At 39.2% G+C, this 9,505-nt stretch overlaps 1 long non-coding RNA gene across 2 annotated transcripts in view; it reads right to left on the bottom strand.

The window, feature by feature from the left end:
• Positions 1 to 2,761: 2,761 nt before the first annotated feature.
• Positions 2,762 to 9,505, bottom strand: part of LOC148052004 (uncharacterized) — a 33,373-nt gene continuing 26,629 nt past the window's right edge. For both annotated transcript variants that reach the window (XR_015699000.1, XR_015698999.1), the window contains exon 4: positions 2,762 to 5,226. This is a non-coding gene — a long non-coding RNA (uncharacterized LOC148052004). The remainder of the gene's footprint in view (positions 5,227 to 9,505) is intronic.

Below are 9,505 nucleotides of genomic sequence, written 5' to 3'. Positions count from 1 at the left end.
CCACCACAGGAGGTTTTCAATGGCGCGTGGCATCTTTGGTGTGCAGCAAGAGCTCGGCTCTGAAATATCACAACCCTTTAAGTTCAAGAGGTATCCCACAGTGAAATGCCACAGTGCTAAATCATGCAGTTCAAGTCAGAACAATGAGTAACAATGAGGTTTCTCTATATCATACGATAGAAGTCTGTTAAATCCAGACATGGGGTAGGGGAAAAAAAAGTTGTCTTTATGAATAAGTCCTCCTGAGCCAGCTCTGACCTCCCAGCCCAGGGCAGGAGGGCAGTGAGGCAGTGCTGGAGTGTGTCTTCCTTACACAGCCCTGGAGCAGACCCCTGGGTCACACAGTGCCCCTCCAGGTACATGCAGCTCCTGGGGATGGCACAGGACTGACACCAACTCCGGGATTGCCTTTGGGTTGTTCTCTAGAGCTCCTGCATGATGGCGGTTCAGTCATACACATACCATAGCACAAAGCTTTTTAAGCCTCTCCATTCTGCTCTGACCCTCTTATAGGTGGACGTGAGTATATCAAGCACACATTGAGAAATTCCCTCCCACTAAATAGGCAAATTTTGAATGATTTGAACTTGGGACAAAACTCTGCTCAGCCCGCCTGATAAATTACCCAGCTGGGACAAAATTTCTCTAAGCTATTTTATTTTTTTGCATTTTCTTCATTTCTTTATGTGTTTTCTTTTATTTATAGGCTCTTCTTGATGAAAGATGAGTAGCAAATAAATTTTCCCATTTTATGTCATAAATATTTTCATAATATGGGTGTATATGTCAATAACATAGGTATATAACAGAAGCTGTCTTTGGTTTATTTGTTAACATTTACCAATGCTTTAAGAATCCATATTCAGAATGTGATTACAGGTTAATTGTTTTCTTCATCATCTGCAATGACATTGACTCTGTTATTCATACTTGCATCATAGCCTAATTTATTTATGATGTATCAATTTACAGGCACAGGAGAATATTGCATGCAAAGTTAAACAAAAATACCCAGAAAGCAAAAAGTGGTTGTACTGAAAATGACAACATAAGTACTGGGCGGAAAAATCACAAGAGAAATAGTGTGGAGAAAAGTAGGGGAAAAAAATACAAGCAAACAACAAAGATCAGCTGATGAAAATACTGTACTGCAAAGTTTGCATCGGTCACCTTGAAAAGAAGTATTTTAGGTGAGCTGGCTCCATAGAGAGGTGCCCTGAGCTGAGAAAACTCAGAAAAAAATGCAAATTTAGATGGACTCCTGAGGTGATTAAGAATTGCCACAACCTCAGTTATCATTGAAGGTACAAGACGATATAAGACTATTCAATGATCTTAATTTTACAAGCAGTTTCTAGGACCTAGATGAATATATGTGTTTACATGGGCTTTTCCAACCATTAAATTTAAAAATTTCAGAATCTGGAAGTGAGGGCAACTGATGCCATTGCACTGCAATTGGTGTACGCAATTGAAATAATATTCAGAAATATTCCCTTCACTAGATGCACATGGATATGGACACTTCAGGAGTTGGAACTGGAACTTATCTACCTTTGTATAGACTTAGTGTGTGATCTTGATAAAGAGCCTTTTGAATTCAGTAGGAATTAGAGATTTTGGTGCCTCTGAAGAACAGTGCCCTGGCTGCTCCCAGACTCAATTTAAGTTTAGGTTTACGTGAAAATAACTTCCTTAATTATAGGGTCATTGTGCAGATAAATTTCTTAAAACTGTGATTAGCTAAAATGTTATGATGATAATTACTAGATATAGATTAGTTGTGAAAAGGCTTCTGAATAGAATCTGCAGCTTCTGATTGGACCCTTTGCCCTTTTTCTTCACTTAATTTTAAGGTTCACAAACCAAATTTTTTCTCAGTTACTCCAAGGTGAATAAGGAGTAACTCTAGAAATAATCTTTCAGTTCCTGAAATCTTGTTCTTATACCAAGTACAGACAGCTATATCCAAGAGGACAGCAGAGTGCCTACAATTGCTAAAGGAAAAAACCCTAAGTTTTTAGGATATGAAACACCGAAAGATTCCAAATCTGAAGCCAAGCTAAGCTTTAGAGAATCTTTCAGAAACTTCAGCTCTGAAATTATAAATCTAACATTAGACACTGGAATCTATATAAGCTACAACAGATTTTCTTTTACAGAGTCCATAATAAGAAAAATTTGATGAGGATAAGCCAAACAATCCCTATTTAAAGGTAACTTCTCCAACAAACATAAGTTCTAAAATTCTCCTGTGAGAACTGTCTCATCTGCTTCACACTCAAACTCTTGAACCAAAAATCCCACCATTGACAATCCCCAGATTGTTGTGGTGAGATTTTCTCTAAGCACTAAGAAAGCACTTGACCACATGGACTAGCAGTCCATATTCCTTGTCAAAGAGCCTTGGGTGCAATTCTAAGCATGCGCATTTACTGTACTGAAACCACAGGAATCTGTCAGCAAAGGATAAGTGATGACACCAGAAAGGGGTAGATCAAAACTCTTTCCATAGATAAACTATTTCACTTGTCTTCAGGTACATGTTGCCAAGCATTAATTATTATGATACATTAACATTTTTCCCACTTTCATTACAGAGATATTAAAATTAAAAGTCCATTTTTGGCAATACACTTGATAATTACTGACATCAAATTGCAATGAAAAAGCTCTGAACCATTCAAGGGATATACTCTACAGTTCAGACCCATCAAAGTTGATGCAAATCTTTCCAGTGAGTCAGATGCTGAATAGCCAAGCTAGAACTACATGAACATGATTTATTCTTGTTCCATTCAGGCACAAACAAATCTTTCAATAGGACTCTTAGTCTTACAAAATAATGTATGAACTAGGATAAATCAGAAAATGTTCTCCTAAAAATGTTATTTCCACAATGCTGGATACACCGTAAATATTTGCCTACTATGAGTGAAAAAACAGCGCCATTTTTAGTATCAATTTCAAATCATAACATGCTTCAATATCCAAATAGTATCCGATATCATAGATGTCTCTTTAGTTACATGTTTTGCAGATCGTGTCAGTTCGAAGATGTACATTTTTGTGTATAATATATAACCATTGCACTTACACAAATACACATGAGCTATGAGCTTCCTCTCTTTGCTTATTATGAAGTCCAGTTTAAGGTCGTCTTACACACCTCTGTTTTATGCCAAACATGTTTCTCTTATGCAAACTAATAAATACTCACTAGGCAGGAAAAGTAAAGTCATCATCCGTTCTCAGCACTGTTTTGAGGTTTTGCACGTCACTATTACAAAGAGGAACAGGGGGGTTGGGGCTGAAGGAAAAAAAAAATAATCTGGTAACATTGCCTGGTATCACATGTTGATTAGCATAACACCTTAATCCCTTCTTGCATATGAACAGTCTGGATCGCTGCCCACTTGAGCGTTTCCTTGCTCCACATAGTCACCTAAATCATTTGAACTTGGATGTTTCTGGTGAGCAGAAAACCATAAAAGTATATTCTGGGAATCCTGAGATGCAATAATTACTCTGCCTCTGCTACCCTGACCTATCTCACCAATTGCTTTGGCACATTAATACCTGCTGCGGGCACTCTGCTGATAGGGCAGCAAGATCAAGGTACCATCTCACATGCAGGTTGCTAGTGCAACAAAGCCGAGTGTTTCTTTTTTCAGCGCTCTCATCCATAGAAATCTTTAATTTCTAATGAATCAGTCAGCTAAACCTAACACAACAACTCAACCCCCTCTTGCAGTCATTGTCTCAATAGGACCCTTTATAAAGTAGCTATCATGTAGTCAAACAGAGATTTTAGCTGCTGTTCACCCTGCAGCCATGGAGAAGGTTTCCACAATTCAGCCACTACTTGTTTTTACTATGGATTTTTTTCCTTTTTAAAAGAAGAATATAGGTCTTCCTCATTTCTGAATTGAGGCTGCCACCAGCATTGCCAGTCCTCTGACCCATGATGCTTCCCTCTGAAGATTTCCATGCCAGTCATGCATTCAAATCTGTATCTATTCATCCATCTTCATGGCACTTGTTCACTGCTCAGGGAAAAAGTGATTTTTATTTTTCATTTGATTGATGTTGCAATGTTCAGGATGGGAACACATGATTAGAACGAATTATGTAGTGGACAAGGATTCTCTCTCAGTTACCTGTTTCCTGAATACAAAGGAATAGCAACATTCATACACCACAGAAAGGAGCTATGTCGGCACCATCCTCTGCTGAAATCTACCCAGGGATTATACAGGATACGCAGCACCTCAAAAATCATCTAGGGTGATATAATCTGCAAAGGCACTCACACTTTTCAAAGCTATACACATTCCTTGCATGAAGAATCAGTCAGAATCTGAAGACAGATGATGAAACCTCAGCACCAGCTGTCCTAAATGTGAATACTTTAATTTTAAAAACTGTTTGGTGGGGGGGTTCTGTTTGTTTCTTTGTTTCAAAATTTAAAAACAGTCTTTAATTTGAAAAACATCAATATCAATATGGTCAGGATTTCCCCCTAAGACTCCATGAATTAAAGGTCTTTAGCCTGGAAAGATTATCTCCACAAGACAGGCAAGGCTGAGCACCACATATTTCTGTTACTACTCTGTGTCATACCCTCTCTTCATGGACTCTGAAGGTACTGTACCACTTTTCTGAGAGAGAATTACTTTGCTTTCAAACAGTACTTTGCTGGCTGCAGTGGAGCACTCTGCTACTTTGAGTTCATCAGCTAAGCTACACATCCTTTTTGAGAATATATTCTCAAACAATAGCAATATATCAAATTCTTTTTTTCACTGGTTTAAAATATCCATGTAAAGAACCATTTTGCAAAGCTGAGACTAGTGTTGAAAGATTAAAGCAAATTAACTGACTGGAATTAACTAATCCTCTGCAATTCGGTATCACCAAATAATCTTCTACAATTCCAGACATGTCCATCTTGACAAGAGCAATATACTCCCTCTTACAGGAGCTCAAAGTGAGTTGGGAAAGACAGAAATGAATTAGCTTTTCTAATTTCTCTTTCGTATGATGATCTCACAGCAGTTTACAATGGAGAATGAATAGTACATTGCAGAGGGGCAGACCGAGATGGAGAGCGCCTCACTGACAAAGCCCAGGTGATCCATGACAGAGCTGTGACCTTGCAGCTCTGCTGCTTGCACCTTTCCACTTTCAGATCCAGGATTGTCCAACTGGTTTCTGCAGGAGTGTCTAGCCAGACAAAAAAAAAAAATAAATATGTTTTCTCTTTGAAGCTACTGGACTTTTTTATCACTATTATTATTAAACAGAAGATAAATGTTATTAATTGCCTTTCATCCTGGTTGCGATCATTATAACATAATTATATGTGTAAAAAGTATGCAAGCATGAAATATACATTAAAAAGTATGAAGATCCTGAAAAACTAAAACCACCACCACCAAAAAAAAAACCAAAAACCACTAAAACCAAAACCAAACAATCAAAAATCCAACCATAAAAACAGAGAGCTAAAAATGGAGGACTCGCCATCGGACTCCTCCTGCTTCTTGTGTGCTGGCCGCTGCCATATGGGCATAGGCTATCTACCACATTCTGGACTCCCCACATTCCCTGTGACGGGTGAGTGATCATTCACTGGAGGAAAACTGGACATGCTTAATACTAAGAGGAGATTCAACATATCCAGAGACTGGGTGGACTTTTAATGGCCCTTTGAATGGCTCCTCCCTCACCGAAACTCTGACCTTAACGATGCTGGGAATAAACACATGTAGTGGTTAGCAGGAGAAGCCCAATTGTATGATTCCCGTGGAGCTACAGTTCTTGGAAAATGGGTAAAAACAGGGATTGTGGAAAGAGCACCTGCTATCCAGCTGCTTAAGTTTCTGAAACACCATTAAACAATCCTTTGGCATTCAAATGAACCTTCAGGTCTTTCTGAAAAGCGGCAGGGAAGGCAAACACAGACATACACCATCTCTGCCGGAAGACCTACAGACAACTCTGCTCAGGAGACTTCTGAACATTTCTGCAGGGGAGGATGACTCAAGGAAATTTATTGCTCAAATAGTCTTTTGTCTTTCTTAACAGGCTGTTACTGCACACAGCAATATCAACCAACAGCTGCGATTATATTACTTAATACATGTGTCCATAACCAAGCAGATCTTAGCATTTACTATTCATTTCTTTTAAAGTATGGATTCTAATTAACTGAAAGATAACTGGTTTGTACATCTGATAATGCCCCTTATTCTGTGAGTGGAATAAAAGCACAGATCACTCAAATCCTCAGAGTCATCCCATATTTTTTCTCCTACAGTGAAAAGTTGTTGCAATATTAGAAATATTGGGCTTCAGGGCTATCTTCACAAAAGCATGATTGTTTAGCTTGTGCTTCTGGTGATAGTAACTGCCTCGGTACCGGACATTTCCAGTAGACCAGCAACCTGCAAGCATTTAAGAGCCCTTAGGAGTCTGCGTATCAGCTCGACTTGCCTGGAAAGGCTTTTCAGTTTCACCTTTATTATATAAATATGCCTAACCTAGTTAAGGGAGTAGTTCTTCTATTTCTCTTGACCCTTTCTATGTCTCTCTGCTTTTAAAATAAGTCAACAGGCTAAAGATACTTTTAAAAATAGATCTGCCCAAGGAAGTAATGTTACAGGGCGTATAGATTTTCAAAAGCCCTGAACAAGCATCCCCCTTTGAGACTAAATTTTCAAAAGTTTACCACTCTGATGCATACTTAAAAATATTAATTTTAAAGCCTGGACTGACTAATATCAGAATCTACTCTGACCTCTTACAAGTAATAGGCTGTAAAACTTCAACCAGTAATTTCTACATCAACCTTACAACTTTCCTTTTCACCACCTTATAGTCCTAACTTACATGCAGCATGTGATAAAATTCACTCCTATCCTTAAATAAATTTGTTCAATGCTGAATTTCCCTCCCTGTTAAATACTAAAAGATTTTCTATAATGTTCATCCTTTAGTGGCTACCATTGAACCTTTACCCTGTATTTGACTATATATGAAACACAATCTTGAGTAGGCAAGCAACATTAAAAATAATGATATTGACCTATGAACAAACCTCTGTAATTTACATTTGAATTCCAGAGTCCTAGTTAGAGTTTTACTAAATTTATTGAGGAAAAAAAAAGAATTTTTCCTTTATACTTCCTGACTTTCAGTGTCTTGGTCACTAAAAACTGTCATAAAAACACTGTGCTATATCGACAGAAATAACAACTCTATTGCAACTATATAGCACGTTTTACGTTGTGAAACTCAGAGCAATGTAGAGAACAAAAGTAAAACCAAGGCAGAAAAGGGACTAAATACCTCCACAGAGCAGACCACTGTTAAACACAGTGAGTAGCAGGCACAGTGCAAAGCAGCTCAGGAATTTCCTCAGCAGGTCCCTGCTGGAAGCAGGGGAAGGGACACGCTGGACATGCCCTGTTCTTACAAACAAGCACTGGGTGATGGCTGTTCTCGGGAACTGCCCACAGCGCTGCACCGACATTTGCTCTGAGGCCACTTTGTATGTTTAGACAGACAGGGCCGGTGGCAAGGCACCAGGATTTGACCTAATGCACTGACTTCTGTGGACCTTGGCTAATATCACTGCCTCTTGTAAGCTAATAGAAAATGATTCCAACCTAGAGTACTGCGTCCAGCTCTGGAGTCCTCAGCACAGGAAGGACATAGACCTGTTGGAGAGGGTCCAGAGGAGGCCACAAAAATGATCAGAGGGATGGAGCACCTCTGCTATGAGGGAAAGCTGAGAGAGCTGGGGTTGTTCAGCCTGGAGAAGAAAAGGCTGCAGGGGACCTTATTGCAGCCTTTCAGTACTTAAAGGGGGCCTACAAGAAAGATGGGGATAGTCTTTTTAGCAAGGCCTGCTGCAACAGGACAAGGGGTAATGGTTTCAAACTAAAGGAGGGGAGATTTAGACTGAACACAAGGAAGTTTTTCACGCTGAGGGTGGTGAAACACTGGAAGGGGTTGCCCAGAGAGGTGGTAGATGCCCCATCCTTGGAAACATTCAAGGCCAGGCTGGATGGGGCTCTGAGCAACCTGATCTGGTTGAAGATGTCCCTGCCCATGGCAGGGGGGATGGACTAGATGACCTTTAAGAGTCCCTTCCATCCCAAAGCATTCTATGATTCTTCCTTTCTAATACATCAATACAATTCTTACTATTTATATTAATAATAACTGTTATTAATATTAGCATATCTCAACATTATCATAGGTGGGCTCCCATCTCAAAAGATCAGCTGAATAAAGGGCAACTTAATAGTACTCATAATCTTTAGACAGATGCAGCTTGTTAGGCAAAACCGTCTGCAGCAATCTGCTCCAATGGGTTCTTCTCCTTATTAAAAATATTTTGTAAAACATTTCCACAGAGATAAGGAAAAACAAAGGCCAGATAACATTAATGATCCCTCTTTCTTTTCCAAAACATTTGTTCATTATAAACATCATGCAGCTCATCATGCAAACAAAGACAACAACAGTTCAACTAATGCCAAGACCACTCCCTATCAGTCTGACCAATATTAACTCCTTTACTCCCTTGCGCTCCCTTCCCTACCTGTTTTCTCTTGATTTCTACAGAGATTACAGTCTGCTGGAGGCATAGCCTGTCTTTTTGTTCTGTGTTTGGGTAACACCTATCATAACAGGGTATGTAATCTCTTCTGGGAAGTACAGCACAGGTGTACTAAGAAATTTTGCTGAAGTAAAAATAATGAGCAATTAGCCCACGCTAGGTACGTTTCCAGTTCTGTGTCCTAGATGAATGCCAGACTTCTCTGTATGTGGAGATCCGAGATATGCTTAAACATAAGGAGAATATCCTAAAACATGTACTACCTAACAATTGCAGGTAGCACAGCTGAGGCAGCACTTTCAACAGTTTCAAGAGATGAAGAAACAAACATAGTGTTATCTCATGTACTCAGTTATCTCATTCCCCATGTTGATTCACAGTCTATTATAATGACTGGTTTATTTCTTCTCTGCAGAAATAATACCATGGATAGGCTTCTGCCTAAAAATTAACATCACCTTGGTAATGAGCAGTCCAAACATGAATCTACATCCCTGAAGAAGTCCTCCCAGGATGCTCATATTGAAAACTCTGACCTCCACATCACTATCAAAGTATTTAAGGCAGAAGATGAAGGCAGGAATCAAGACACTAATGACGTAACACTTAAAGATAACACAGTTTACTAAGCTCTGAGGGCCTTGGAAATGTGCATTCTTCCCTATGAAATGCTGCGTATTTCTTCCAATCAAGCCTTAATTTAACACTGGCAAAGACGACACAGGTCTTTCACGTGTCCCCCAGATATTTACAGTAGAAGACCAGCTTCATTTTTAAGCAAGTGAAGCAAGAGCAGAGGTTGGTATTACTACAGAATTCATTCAAGACTTATTTAACTTCATTCAAGGGAATCCAAACTATGCAATCAAGGAA

This window comes from Nipponia nippon, unplaced genomic scaffold (genome assembly GCF_047370975.1).
Source record: "Nipponia nippon isolate SJK-2023a ecotype South Korea unplaced genomic scaffold, ASM4737097v1 scaffold_5, whole genome shotgun sequence".
In the NCBI taxonomy this organism is placed as follows: Eukaryota; Metazoa; Chordata; class Aves; order Pelecaniformes; family Threskiornithidae; genus Nipponia; species Nipponia nippon.
Note: the sequence above shows the minus strand (reverse complement) of the source record. Positions and strands in the feature narration are given on the sequence as shown.